Genomic DNA, 16,259 nt, shown 5'->3' with positions numbered 1-16,259 from the left:
ATTTTGAGTACCACATGAGATACATAGAGTCAATCTGTAACAACCCAACTCCCTAGGACTCGAGCTAGGCCGTTACTATACACATGTATGCATAGAATTTAAAATGACACATTTTTATAGCGAAATAAATGTTAGATAAATAAAGTCAAATAAAAGATTTTCATTTAAAACTAAATAAAAAGTCAAATAACATGGTACCCACAAATCATAATCAGAATTTAATGAGTCTAGAAATCTATAAAAGACTGGAAAATAGTAAGTTTCAAACATTAAGACTAAAAGTTGCAAAACAAGAAAGAAATCTAAACCTCATGAGCAAAAGAATAAAACTGGTCCCAGTGGCTCGATCACGAATTCTACTTGTCATTCGTCGGTGCGTCTTTACTCTTACCTGAAACATAAACATGAGAAATGATGAGTATAAAATCTCAGTAAGTAACCCCACTACTGGGGTCAAACTAAGCATTTATGTCTAATAAATGCAACATGAATTGAAACTCTATACTAGAGGAACCTGAAGTACACATATGTGAACCTCGAATCCCAATTTTACACTTAAGTGTGTTTTCTTATTTAAATTGTCTTAATTTTCCACTTAATTGTTGAGAGCGAGATCAGCGAGATCGAGACCAGCGAGATTGGATAGAAGATTGGAGAGAGCAAGACTAGCGAGAAAGATGGAGAGAGCGATAGTGGAGAGAGCGAGACCAGCGAGAAAGTGAGAGAGAGCAACACTACCGAGAGTGGAAAGAGCGAGAGCGGTTATGCGTTAGCCTTAGGCTTTGTCCGATTCGAAAACGTCACGGCCCACCACCTCAACCTATGCATTGAACGGCCGAGCAAGCTTCTTGGCGATGTATTTGGACGCGTTGGGGTGGGTTATGCATTTAAAAACCCTAATTTGAATATAAAATAAGCTTGAAGATGTAAGGGAACACGTTAATTAAAATCTAGGTGTCCGATTAAGAGAAATTCTTAAACCCTAAGAAATTGTGTTGGATGCATTTGGGAAAAACACATTGAACCAAGGTGAAGTCATCTTACGTTAATAAAGGGAGGATTAAACATTTAGCCATGCAGCCAAGTAGGTGCTGTCAATCCCACGAGAAATTTGAACGCCTATAAATAGGGAGTTGGGATTTCATTTTCAAAGCACACAAAAATCATAAATTTCGTAGAGAAAGTAGAGGGCAGTGAGGGTTCAAAGGAATATGTCAACTTTGGATGAGAAGATCTTCCAATCTATTCGTGCGTTTGGAGTGATTTCAAAGCCATCTGAAAGCTATGGAAATCTAGTTTTCAGAGTAGGGCTACTGGAGGAAAAGGCTCAAAGGAACTGGGCTGGAGATTGAGAAGAATGCAGAAGGGTCATACTATCGGATCAGTCTGGGCCAGTCTTGAAAATTTTGAGATTCCGGCCAAACCACGAGGAATTCTGAGCTGAAAGTTTACGGTAAGATTCCTAAGACATTTTAGAATAAGTTTTAGAAGGAAGTATTTCTAAATAAGGTTTGAAACTATGAGTAATCTAATTTGTAAGTTGAATCTGAATTCTAGGGGTGAAAAAGGGACCCTAGGAGCTACTAGAGTGAAAAGTTCCTAAGAGTTTGAGGTGAGTGGCTAAAATTTTTTTGAACTAAAACGTTTTTAAACTGTTTTGATTACAAACGTTTTACAGAAAGCATGTTTGCGAAAATAATTCTCATGCTTACTAGTTTTATAAAGTGGTTTCCAAGCAAGTTTGAATTGTGATTTGAACGCATGCATATTGTTGAAAAACTATTTACATATGTATATGTATTGATTTTATCCAGCATGCATTACCATCTTTAAAGTCATGTTGTATATGTGTTATACTATATATGTTTTAAAGAGAAAGGTTGTTTATAAATAGTTTTGGTAAAATGTGATGTCGAAGTACAAGGAGAAGGCATCCACCCAACTAGATACTGAAGTACAAGAAGAAGGTATCTATTAGTACTGAAGTACGTTTGAGAAGGTACCAAGCCAATAGGATACTAAAGTACGTTGGAGAAGGTATCCTAGTAGCTTGATACTGAAGTACAAGGAGAAGGTATCTGAGCAGTAGTACCTAATGTGGCCACAGGTGAACTAAGTCGGAGATTGAACAAAAGGGTTCTCTCTGGACTAGCAATTGGTGTTGGGATTATTTTACCAGTTATAAAGTACTTTGATTTGAGAAATGCTTTTATTGTTTTATTTCTAAAACAGCTTTACATGTTTTACGCTTGGAAAACGTTTATGCTGCAGTACAAGTACTGTAAAAGTTTATGTTTCAGTTAAAAACTCATTACTAAAATCATGCATGAGAATTTACTATGTTTTCTCGGTCACTCACTGGGCGTAAGCCTCACCCGTTTTTCAAATGTTTTGTCCCCCCCCCCCCCTCCACAGGTAACGGTCAAATCCCTGCTGAAACAGCTTAGTATTTGCTCTGCCACTAAAGGACTAAAAGACTTGTAAATCTTTGCTAGGTGGGTTACTGTTAATATTGTACACATGTTTACTATTGGTTCATATAGGGACTAAGGTTTGGGGGTTTTGGACTTTAAATCTATGTTGTAAATACTCTAAACATATTAATTTCTAAGTTAATAAATTGTGGGCCTACAGCCGTCCCGTTGTATAATAATTTGTATTTTGGAATCAGAGTTATTCCGCAAGAGTTTTTAGGCAATAAGTGTCAGCCTAAGGGTTGATAACTACTGCAGTCACGCCCTTCTCTAGGCTAAGAGGGTGATCTGGGGCGGGATGTGACAACATAACCCACTGAGTGTGTACCTCTTACGTACACCCCAGATCCTCTTTATGAATGTAGGGATGCGTACCTCTTTCGTACATATGGTTATGTATACACCTCTTTCGCATACATATAACCCACTGAGTGTGTACCTCTTACATACACCCAAATACCCTCTAGGTATGTATCACTTTCATACACACCAGCCCTAGATAATCTCTTTGATGTACTAGCGCCCTCAGTCATGTATCACTGTCATGCAGTCAAATAATTTGGAAAGGAAAAGAGGCCGCATCTAACTTTATATTACATATTGCATTCACATAATCACAAGTCCTCTAAAATCTCCTCATCAAAGTCATATTGACTAACTCATCATACGTGTTTAATCTAGTGTTGAGGGATCAACTCTAGTTCATCACTTTCATGCACTAAATCATGTAAACAATCAAACATTCGAAATTTTATAATACATCATATGACCTACACATTTTCATAATAAATCACATAACTATATACATCAACAAATGTCTAACTCTCAACTAACTTTAAGACATTCCAGTAGTAGTGTCATTTAACTCATAATTCAAAGTCATGCTTGTTAGAGTTAAACAACATGAAGCAGAAGTATCAAGGATCCATAAGCATTCTAATTCACTAATTTTGGCAAAAACTAAAGCATGTTGGTCATAAAAATGGGTTTTCAAAACATACCTTTGAAGAACTCTTCAAGAAAATCGTTGTTCAGCTGTTGTCTTCACTTAATATCAACGTGAACCACCTCAAAGCCTTCCCTACTATACTTTTGGAGCTTTAGGCAGAGTTGGGGGACTCAAGAACAACTTGTAGATGTGGAGAAACAAGGGAAGCATACAGCAGCAAGTTGAAGAAGACATCTTCTTCTTCACCACGATTTTTCTCTCAAAATTCTGTATTCATCTCCTTCTCCAACAACTCCAATCTTCTTTATATATCAAGATGAACATGCAAAGAGATGGAGTGCATGGCTTGCAGCTCATACTTGGAGAATCAAGGTAGAGAAAATCATGGTTTGTGTGTGAGCATAAAGATGATGATAATGGAAAAAAAAAAAAAACCTTTTTCCACTTCGTGTCATGCAAAATGATTTTTCCATTTTCCTTTTTAAAACAAAAAATGACTTTTAAATCCTTTTAATTTAAAAATGGATTTTCTTAAATTAATTTAAAAATTGATTAATTTAAATCAAATATTAAATTAATTTTTGCACAATAATCATCTTTATATATGTAATCATATTTAAATATTTATTCTCTTATTCCATTTAATTTGAACGTTTCAAATTAATTTCTCAAGCTACCCTAAAGCGTACCCATTTACGAGCTAGTAGGGAGATCTGACGGACCTACAGATCATGGGCTCCAACGATCCGAGATTAATCGGCTAAACTCATTAGACCGATCTAACCCCCATTCGTTAACTAATGGGTAATTCCACTAAAGCCCATAGGTCTGAGATCCACATCTATGAATTGAAAGGTCTGAATCATCAACTCTACAATCAGTTATTAGAATCAATAAATCTTTAAATCGTTCACTTGAAAAAATTGAAACCCTCACTGTAGATATATTATGTCCACTCGATATAACCATGATTAATAAGTTAACCCTTCACAGGTTGCTCGTAATAACGGCTGGGTCAAATCTCTGTTTTACCCCCGAAATTACCTTTTTTTTTCCTTAAGTTCCACTGATCCCCTAATGAACAATTGATTTGTGATCCAATCCACAAATCAAATCCCTTTCAGGCCGATGAGAGGGTGAAACTTCTTGTTCAAGACCCAAAATTAGCACTTGAAGGGAACAACCTCTCTACTAACCCTAATCGATTAGAAGTGAATTCCTTCTTGCACCCTATGTTCTCAACTATTCATCCGGTCTTATTCCCGAAATGGTAAGTTTATTGAGCAGAGGCAATTGGTCTACTCTCACCGTTTGCAGATCGAAGGATAATCTCGAACAAACAAGAGTTCATGGTTAGCTTAGGATTAAGGTTAAGTTACCTAGATCATCACTTTGAAATTTTCAGTCTTAAACAGTTATAAAGTAAGAGTGATAGGTTTCATGGTTCGATCTTGCACAAAACTCATTTGCATAGGATACCCCCACTCCTCATGTCTCAACATGCACGAATTAGGATCACTTTCCTATGTAGCACTTTACAACACTTTGTAATAACTACAAAGTAGGCCACATCCAATAGTGTTACCAAAATAAGGTACCCAATCTTATTCATATACTATAAATCATTTTGACTATTTACTCGAACCTAATCCACTTGTATGTCTTCACATAAAGTTCAAGCACTCATATAATATTCAAGGGACTTAGATTTATTAGATTTCTAAAAAAAAAAATATATTCAACAACTTGAATTCTCAGAATAAGTTCTAATGTTTACAAACCACGAGTTTTAGGACATAAAACTCAACAATACTCAATCGTCCTTTTAATACAACTCATAAAATTCTAAATCATGCTCATACATTTAACATACTTCAGACATATTATCACATGCTCTATTATCACATGCTCATATATCTTTTCTAAACAGTCCATTCAATCTCAGAATAATTAAAATTATCCTTGTAACTAGTTTTAAAATCCTCAAAATAAATCTTTAATTTATTGCCCAGCACAAAGGTGGTTCCAGTATTAAGATTACTTACTTTAGAATTTCAACTCAATCTAAACAAATTTATCCTCTTCCTTGCCTAATACGAATCTTGAATCGAATCCCGAAGTGTTTGCTCAAGCCGAACTATACTTGAGCTTCAGACATGAAATTCACAAAAATCGATGAAACAAACTCCAACTTCACCAAATTGATAAATCCAGTAATAGCAAAAGTGGACGATGCTTGAATAGTGACTGAACAGAGGACGTGACGAAGAAATTGACGTGGTGGCTTTGGACGGCGTCGGATGGGCTCGCAAATGGGTGGATGAGCGACTGGAAACTCGCGAACAGCGAGGCGACCCATGAACGAAGTGGCCAGACGACTGGCGGCGGCTCGCAAACGCGCATGAGAGGGACGATGTGATCTACTGGCAAGGACTTGGCTGAAGGAGACAGCGGCACGCGGCGTGAAGGCTCGGTTGAAGGCGAACGATTGGGCGACGCGAGGGAGTTGGGTGGTGAGGCAGTTCGGCTGGGGAACAAGCTGCGACTAGCGAGGGCTGCTGGACAGGCAACTGATTGGATTGACGGCGAGAGCGGCAGCGTTTGACTAGGTTATGAGGTGGGAGGAACAAGGTGCGAAGGTGGTGTGGGTTTTAGTGGGGGAGGGTGGTCGCGTGGATGAAACAAAAAGGTGGGGGAGAAGGTTAATTTTAAAATAAATAAAAATAAAATAAAATATTAGTTTTCATTTTATTTTATTTTATTCTTTAAAACCCAAATAACTATACATACATATATTTATATATTTCTGAAATTCTTTTATTTTTCTCTTTAAAACCCAAATTTCAAATTAAATCAATTCTCCCAATAAAATCTCAACTTTCTTTTCTTTTTTTTTTTTAACATTAACTTAAAATACATTAATGCGATATAAAAAAAATCCAAAATTTTCCTTTATGCAACTAAATTTTAAACCGACAAAAATGTCCTTAATTAATACAAAGAAAGTGCTGAATTGAGTTATGAAAAACTCGGAATGTTATATTCTCCCCTCCTTAAAGAACTTTCATCCTCGAAAGTTCATTCCTAAAAAAGCTCCGGGTACTAGGCCCTCATCTCATCCTTTGGATTTCAAACTGATTCATTATACCATGTATACCAGTATTTCAAACTTTTCACGGTATGTGAAGATCTATACTTTTCCAATATGAGTAGCACTTCCAACTCCAAAGTAAACACCAATTTGAAAACATAGGTTAAATGGTTTAGCATAATCCTAGCTATTGGCACTCAGAACCATGTACCCTCAGTGCATTTGCCATTAATCATATTGACCAAATAAGCTCTTTGTGTCTTGGTTTACACTTTCTCTTGTTTTTATATCTGTTACTATCTTGGCCAACTTCATTTTTTACCTTTCTCATGTAGTACTTGTCTTCGCAAAAGAGTTATGTCACTCTCCTTATAGAAATAATCTGAACTAATGTGGTTCTCAACTACCCAATCTATAACTAAATAATTTTAAACTTTACATGTTCAAAACTACCAAGTTTACAACTATGCTTTGTTACGCCAACAAACCTAACATGCCCTCTTCTTTTCACGTGCAAAAACAATTACTTTGTATAGGGAAAATGGAGCAAACAAGGCCTTTCATACTATCTTAACGTTCTTAAAAACTGGGCGGGCAACTAGTTAGATCGACGGCGAGAGAGCAACATTTGACTTGACTATGCGGTGGGAGGAACAAGGTGCGAAGGGCGGCGTGGTTTTGGTGGGGGGAGGGCGGTCGCGTGGATGAAACGAAAAGGAGGGGGAGAAGATTAATTTTAAAATAAATAAAAATAAAATAAAATATTAGTTTTTATTTTATTTTTTAAAACCCAAATAACTATACATACATATATTTATATATTTCTAAAATTCTTTCATTTTTCTCTTTAAAACCCAAATTTCAAATTAAATAAATTCTCCCAATAAAATCTTAAATTTCTTTCTTCTTCTTTTTTTTTTTAGACATTAACTTAAAATTACATTAATGCGACATAAAAAAATCCAAAATTTTCCTTTAAGCAACTAAATTTTAAACTGACAAAAATGTCCTTAATTAATACAAAGAAAGTGCTGAATTAAGTTACGAAAAACTCGGAATGTTACACAATCTTTCCAAATATTAGAAGTTATCTTAGTAGTGTTGGGTTTGAGAAGTGGTCTCGGGGATATTCACGAAGAATAAGGTATGGAATGATGACATCAAATGTTATATAAAGTATAAGCTCAGTTTAAAGATGCTAAAGAATTACCCGTGGCTAGCATGATAAGTTTAATTAAAGATATATTGCAAAAGTGGTTTTATGATCGAAGTAAACTGCTTTTTCAATGAAAACTCTTTTGACTTCTTGGGCTGAGAACATATTACGACAAGCACATGAAAAGTGAAGAAGTTTCTTGATAAGAATTCTATCTTTTTCTTATTTTCTATCTATGCCTGTCTATCTCAGGTAGACACTGATAGTGATCTATCTTTGTCTATCTTAGATAGAGATATAGAGCACTATCAGCGTCTATCTTAGATAGACAAAGTGGATTTTTATGAGATTATTTGATAATCTCATAATTATTTTCTCTCAAATACTTAGTGTTTTCCTCTCCAAATTAGTCACTCATCGGATCCCACCATCCCGTTTTAAGGCTGGAGAATAGTTGGGAAGACTTTCATAGTGGTTTACAGACCATTGTGAGGAGATTGGAGCTAATTTGGAGAAGTTTTGAGACTACGAAGATTGTACTTCTTCTTTCCCTTTATACTTGTTTTAACTGAATGCTTATTCTTTGAAATTACCCTTTAGATCCATTTTTTCCTTTCGATGCGCATGTGTTCGTTCCATCAATAATCTAAGTTGGAGAATAGTATAGAAGATCATATTGGTGGTCTACTAGTATTTTGAAGATCCAATTCGTGGAGAAGAGTTGGAATTGCAGAGATTCAACAAAGGTATTGTGTTCTTGAAACCCTCTTCTATCAAAAAAATTTTCTAGCATGTTTTTCAAACTCAAATTAAGTGTGACTAGAGTGCTTATTGATTTTGGTTTCTTCCGTTGCATGTATGTTTACTCTTGCATGAAAAACCCTCGAACTGAAAGGAACACCACCACGATGGAGACCTATATATTCTCTGGATGAGAATCTAGGAGGTGTGAGCTCTGACTATTTTAGAAAAGAGGGATTCTGAGAGAGATGAGAGGAAGTGATGATGGGGAAATCAAAATCTTAGAACACTTTTTGTGATTTACTGTGTTATCTGTAATTTAGTGTGAAAGCGAGAGGGAGAAGAAACCTAATTCCAAAAACACAACCACCCCACAACTCACATGTTGTGAGTTGAGAGAGAATAGGGAGGGAAGTTATTCCCCCTTCCAGACATTATATATATATATATAACCATATGTTATATCATATATAACATACAACTTATAGCTTAATATTGCATCATATACAATATAACCTATAGTTTTTATTCTCTCACCAATGGCATTTAGTATAAATCCCAATTATATTAAATTTAATTATATGAATCAAATTCATATAATTAATATTTGAATCATATTTAAATATTTATTTTCTCTCAAATAAACTTTATATTATAATGTATCAAATACATTATAGTAATTATATCATATATAATTAGATTAATTTCGTCAATCAATTTGAACAATTCAAATTAATCCAAAAATTGATTCTCATTAATTCTCATTGAGTGAACAATGCTTATCCTCAAGCATTCTAAAATAATTCTTCGTTTTCTCCTTTGTCTTAAATGTGCAGAGTTTGCCTCTCATCATATTCAGTCATAAGCTTGAGATAAGAGTTTGGAAAATATAACTCAGATTGACTCTTTTATTAAAAGACTAATGTTTGGTTTCAGGTGCAGCAGGCCTTTTATCACAATTTCTTTCATTTCTCAAAAAATTCCTGTTTTTTCTAAACCAGAAATGCGTTAGATGATCTTTTTATAAATAAATGCCGGATAAAAAGAAAAAAAATTATGAATTCACTTACCCATGCGTTGTTCCAGGTATCCACTTTCATTTTGGCTTGCCCCCACGAGTGTCATGCGAGCATCCAACTACGGGTGAGAACCCTTCACAACTAAACTCATATCTAATATTCATGCGTTTCAAGATATAATTTCTTCAGACTAGATAGAGGAGTTCTATGGGTGCGTTGGTCTAGGAGACTTAACTTCGTTTTGGCTTGCCCCCACGGGTGTCATGCAAGTATCCAACTATGGCTAAGTGCCCGTTCCAACTTAACTCATGCCATTTTGAGGTTTTTCTTTTGAAGTAATGATAGAGGAGTTGCGTTTAACATTTTTCTTATTTTGTTCCCTTTTTCTTTATGATGCGTCTTAACTCAGATTTCTCTCATCCCCAAATTTGGAGATGAGCTATACTCATCCCAAATTTGGAGACAGCTAAATCTTCATTGCTAATAGTGAAACAAAATTTAAAAAAGGCTTTAAGAATCTGAAAGGAGTTTAAGACTTAAAGCTTGTACGCGTTAGAAGGTAAACATAACCTTTTTAGAGAAGCTTAGGCTTTGTTGATTTTCCTAACGCCTACTCTATACTTATAGATTTCATATAGTTGATATCATTAAGGTCAGGTAAAGCACAAGACTTAGAAAATATCTAAAGAACAAAAATCAAGTATGCCAAGGTCAAACGCAAGGAATAAAATGATAGGAATTTCTCATTCATTTTCATAAATTCACATGAAGTAAACAAACAAGTCAAGCAGATACAAAAGAACAATTAAATAAAAATACAAAAATAACCCAACACCCCAAAACTCTATTGTGCTGGCGCGTCATCTCTGCGTTCTTCCTCAGGGTTTTCATCCATAAAACACAAGGGGTTTCTAAGATGGGCAGGCAGTGGAGGCAGAGCAAACATTCCAACCAAGACCTGATTGATGTATTGCGTTGTGTAAACAAATTGGTCTTGCATCCGTCTTATTTGATACCTTAGATAATCTCTTAGAACCCGATTCTGTTGTTGAAGACCTTCGATAGACGCGACCAGTGGTCTGAGCTGATCACTGATAAAAGTTTTCAACTCTTCTAAATCAATGCATGGTTGTGGTGCTGTCTCTTATACACATCTAGATGTGTATAAGAGACAGGTCGATAGACGCGACCAGTGGTCTGAGCTGATCACTGATAAAAGTTTTCAACTCTTCTAAGTCTGCACTGCGTTGAGATGGTGTTGGTTCTTCATTTCTTCCAACTGGGTCTTCAAAATTTGCAGCGTTGCTTGACCCTAGCCTAGTTGGTTCAAAGATTATTGGGGGAGGCACAAAGTTGGGAATTGGACTTGGTGGGGGCGAAGGAAGGGAATAAGGGATGTCTTGATCTATCTGAGTAGGCTCTTGATGTGTTTGATCAGGACTCCCTTCTGGTAGAGCCAATGGTGAGTCAGGGAGAGTAAGATTGAGGGTTCGTTTCATTTCTTCATCTGGAAGTTCAAGCTCAACTTCATGTTCTTCATGCTCTAAAGATTCATCGTTATGTTCAACAATCAGGATGCGTCTTTTTTTGGGGGCGCGTTTTGATGATCGAGGCTTGGTTACCACTTCCTTGGTAGGTAAGGCAGGTTGATGCAGCGAACCCGAAGTAAAGCCTTACTAACTTTATATCTATCAAACCATCGATATCTTCATGATCATCCCCCAAAGGGATGCCCCCGCGTTCGCATAGTGTACAGATCAGCCATGAAAAGTAGAGTTGCCCTCGTGGCTTAGTCTTGATGGCCTTGATCTGATCCCTTATAATTCTTCCAACGTCCAAAGGGATGCACTGCATGATGCAATAGGTAGCCAGGACACGTTCCTTTGATAATGTTTCATCATGTGTTGTAGGCATGATGCTCTGTTTGATCAAGTAATACCATAAATTCGCGTCTGGAGTTAAATTCCTGAAAGTTAACATTTTTGCCCCGTTTCTCGATGTTTGCTATTTGCTTCCAGGTTTGGCTATCGTCCTTAATGCATCTTCTAATTGGCTTAGTGTTGGCTGCTCCAAGATGCGATTTCCTTCCGCGTCCGGATTACTATCAATGTTGAACACTTCATTGATCTTGTCAGCTGAGAAACATACTAACGCCCCATCAACGAAAGCTGTGTTCTTCTCCATATCAAACTCACTATTGTAGAACATGCGTACGAGGTTGAGCCAAATACGTGGTGCCCAACGCGAACTGATTCCACCCAATGCGTTTATTGTTCTGTTATATATATTGGCAGAGGGTGGCGCTTGGGAAGGAAGCTCTTTTCTACGAGTTATGTCACTAAATTGACGCTTTCTTCCTAAGGTCTTCTTAGGTAACGCGTCGGTTACCTTGCGTTTTTCCCGTCACTTGCTCTTTGGCTTCCCTTGCCAGCTCTCTCAGTTCATTCTCCAATTCCCTTTGGAGATCCGTCTTCCTTCGCCCTTGCCTTGCGGGCTGATAGTCTTCCAATTTCTGCTCTAGTGCATCGTGCCTTGAGATATTTCCATGCGTTGCATCCTCAGGGCCGGATGCAAAATTGCTCATCTTCTTCTTCCTCCAATATTAACCTTATTTTCCTTGTTACTCTTTTTGATTTTAAGGGCCCTTCATCGCATCGGATGGGCGTGATTGAGACGTATCAGGGCCAATTATCCATTCTTTCTATCTTCTTCTTCTTCCCTTTCTTCTCTTAATTCTTCTTCTAATTCCTCTTCAAGTATCTATAGGCATACTGCTCTACTTCGTCCAACTCAAGAGATGCATTAGGTGGGTCTGAATGCATCATCCTGCTCTTCTTCTTGACTTTGATTGAGAGACGCCAAAAATCGCACCAAAAACTTCCTGCTCATCTTGTCGAGCCAATTCTGCAACTCTTCAAGATTTCGTCTGACACAGTACTATCAGAGGAAGGTATGGGTGGAGTAGATAGAGGGGTGCCCACTGAGGTATGAGGCATCCCGGGGGAGGATATGATGATGGGCGAATGAGGTGATTGGCTCGATGCATCTGGTTTCACTGGATAAATGGTGGCTAAAGGCTGGATCGAAAGTGGAGGTGGTGGACGCACGGCTGGTGACAGTGCGTAGTGGAGGTATTCTGGGAGTAGGTCATGCGTTGCAGCCATCATAGAAATGTTAGGAATGACTAGTGGTGGGGCAGGCATGATGTAGGGTTTAGAGGCAGCCGTAGATGACGAACGCGTCCTCGATTTTGCAGGTATTTTGGCCCTTAGCATGGGGGTAGTTTTAGGTTTTGGTTGAGGGGTCTTAGATGTAGGTTGAGGGGTCTTAGCCGGAGGGGTAACGATGGCTTTGAAGGTTTTTGGAAGGGATTTTTGTGGGTGTTGTGGAAGGTTTCGACCTAGAACGGCCGCTGAGAAGAAGAGGTGGCTCCGCCGTGCATGGGTTTTGGTTTGGACAAGGGTTTTTGTGGTTTTTCTAGGGCTCGGGGGAGGTGAAATCGAAATAGAGGATGAGGAATAGGAACTTACCGGTGAGTCGTTCCGTCGAGCTCACGGTCTTGTTCTGGCAGTCTGAGGCGGACGACATTGTGTCCGGAGAAGCTTGAGGCAAATCAGAAGCGGGGGGAGACGGAGAGGCTAGGTTTTCTTTTATGTTTCAGAGAACTCGCGAGTGAAATGAAGAAGAAGAAGGTACTCGAATCGTTGGTTCTTTTTATAGGCTGAGAGAGAATTAGTTGCTAATGTCAGTCGGCACCTGACGTCTGTAATAAATGTAAAGTTGAAGGGACGTCTCGGGTTTTTAAGTTACTCGAGTGCTTTTGTATTCTCGAGACGCATCCCTTCAACTGGGCCATGCGTTAGACTTGCGTCTAACGCGATCGTTATTCCCACTCGATTATACATAAACTTTAAAGAAAAACAACAAGTTTCCAACTTTGAAGGCAAAAAACAAGGTATAATCAATCTTAAAACAGAAACAAATAAATCAAAAAACTCAAACGCATCATAAAATATAGAAATGCAAAAAGACAAGGATAGAGGAAGCGTCCTTGAAATAATGGCGATGCAAACGTAGGGATACTTCGACGCGGGCCTCAACTGGCTTCGCGTAGTGCGAGAGATGACTTTTGGCATTCCAGTCCATCTTCAAAGTAAGGCTTCACTCTTTGGCCGTTTACTTTGAATGCATTGGTGCCATCTTCTCGTGTTATTTCCACAGCTCCATATGGAAAGATTGTTTTAATGATAAAGGGTCCTGACCACCTGGATTTTTAGTTTCCTTGGAAACAAACGCAGACGTGAATTGAACAATAGAACTTTTTGGCCAACAACAAGTTCTTTCTTACTGATGCGTTGGTCATGCCAACGCTTTGTCTTCTCTTTGTATAGCTTGTTTGTTCTTGTACGTGTTCAGTCGCCACTCCTTGAGCTCATTGAGCTGAAGTTTGCGTTGAGCGCCCGTGGTGTTCCAAGTTTATGTTTAGCTTCTTAACTGCCCAAAATGTCTTGTTCTCTAACTCTAAAGCTAAGTTACAAGCTTTTCCAAATACAAAAGAGTATGGAGACATACCTATAGGAGTTTTGTAAGCAGTCCTGTAGGCCCAGAGTGCTTCATCTAGCCTCTGTGCCCCAATCCTTCCGCGTTGCATGACGACTTTCTCCCAGGGATAGACTTGATTTCTCGATTTGATACTTTCGCTTGATCGTTTGTTTGTGGGTGGTAGGCAGTAGCGATCTTGTGCCTGACATTATATTTTGCAAGTAATTTGGAAATGATACGATTAATGAAGTGCGTACCTTTGTCGCTTATCAGGGCTCATGGCATTCCATAGCGTGTAAAGATGTTCCTAGTAAGAATCTTAGATATGGTGGACGCATCATTCCTAGCACAGGCTGCTGTTTCTACCCACTTAGATACATAATTTACTGCATGGCCATAGGACAGGGGAAAAGGTCCCATAAAATCTATGCCCCAAACATCAAACAGCTCAACTTCGAGAATATTATTCAAGGGCATTGCGTCCCTTGAAGAAATATTTTCGGTGCGTTGGCAGGGGTCACATTTTCGAACAAACTCCCCCGCGTCTTTAAAGTGGGTGGTCCAAAAGTATCCGCTTTGAAGGACCTTTGCTACGGTTCTTTGCCCAACAAAATGCCCTCCATAAGGAGAGTCATGACACTCAGCTAAGATGCATTGTGTCTCCTCCTCCGGAACGCATCGACACATTATGGAGTCAGGGCCTTGTTTATATAGAAAGGTTCATCCTAAAAATAAAACTTGTTGTCATGAACTAATCATTTCTTTTGCTGAGAGTTGAAGTTCCCAGGGAATTGCTTTGTGGTTAAATAATTGACTATGTCCGCATACCAAGGTTTTCTGCCTTCAACTCTAAACAGGTTTTCATCAGGACATGCGTCCTTGATTTCACTTTCTTGGGCTTGCATTTCTTAATTCTTTAGCCTAGACGGGTGGTCAGCCACCTGATTTTCTGTTCCCTTTCTATCCTAGATATCAATATCAAACTCCTATAGCAGCGGCACCCATCTTATCAACCTTGGCTTTGCGTCCTTTTTGCTCATCAAGAATTTTATGGCTGAGTGGTCGGTGTATATGGTGGTTGACGCACCAACTAAGTAAGATCGAAACTTTTCAATGCCACACACTACAGTCAACATTTCTTTTTCAGTAGTGGTGTAGTGTTCCTGAGAGTCATTTAGTGTTTTAGACGCATAAGAGATGGGATGTATCAAACTACCCTTCTTCTGCCCTAACATTGTTCCTACTGCCACATCACTCGCGTCGCACAAGAGAATAAAGCGCTGCGTCTAGTCCGGTGCTATCAGTACTGGAGCTATCGTCAACGCATACTTCAACGTTGCAAACGTGTCAGTGAAGTCTTCATTAAAGTCATAGGGTCGGTTCGCCTCTAGTAATGTGCTCAGAGGTCGCCTGAGAGAATCCTCTAACGAACCACCTATAGAAGCCAACATGCCCTAGAAAACTTCGTAAAGTTTTAACATTTGATGGTGGTGGAAGTTTTGTTATGACATCTATTTTGGCTTCATCTACTTCCAAGCCAGTCTTAGATACTTTATGACCTAAGAAAATTCCTTGACTCACCATGAAGTGACATTTCTCCCAATTCAGCACCAAGTTTGTTTCCTCGCATCGAGCGAGGACGACCTCCAAATTATCTAGGCATGACTGGAATGAGTCTCCAAAGACTGAAAAATCGTCCATGAAGACTTCAATGATCTTTTCTAGGAAGTCAGAGAAGATAGCCATCATACATCTTTAAAATGTCCCAGGTGCATTACACAGCCTAAAGGGCATGCGTCTGAATGCAAATATTCCAAAGGGACAAGTAAACGTAGTCTTCTCCTGATCTTCCGAATCTATCAAAATCTGGTTGTAACCAGAGTATCCATCGAGAAAGCAATAAAATTATTTGCTCGTAAGTTTGTTAAGCATTTGATCGATGAAAGGAAGGGGGAAGTGGTCTTTCTTAGTTGCTGCATTGAGCTTCCTGTAATCCATATAGATGCGCTAGCCCATGACAGTCCTCGAGGGTATGAGTTCATTATTGCTGTTGACTATCACGGCGGTTCCCCCTTTCTTGGGAACACATTGAACTGGACTTACCCAGCTACTGTCGGATATAGGATAAATAACTCCCGCGTCCAACCATTTTAAAATTTCTTTCTTGACCACTTCTTTCATTATGAGGTTCAGCCTTCTTTGATGCTTGATTAACCCCAACTTCCCTTCTTCCAGCCATCTTATGCATGCAATAAGATGGACTAATGCCACGGATATCTGCAAGTGT

This window comes from Benincasa hispida, chromosome 3 (assembly GCF_009727055.1).
Source record: "Benincasa hispida cultivar B227 chromosome 3, ASM972705v1, whole genome shotgun sequence".
In the NCBI taxonomy this organism is placed as follows: Eukaryota; Viridiplantae; Streptophyta; class Magnoliopsida; order Cucurbitales; family Cucurbitaceae; genus Benincasa; species Benincasa hispida.
Note: the sequence above shows the minus strand (reverse complement) of the source record.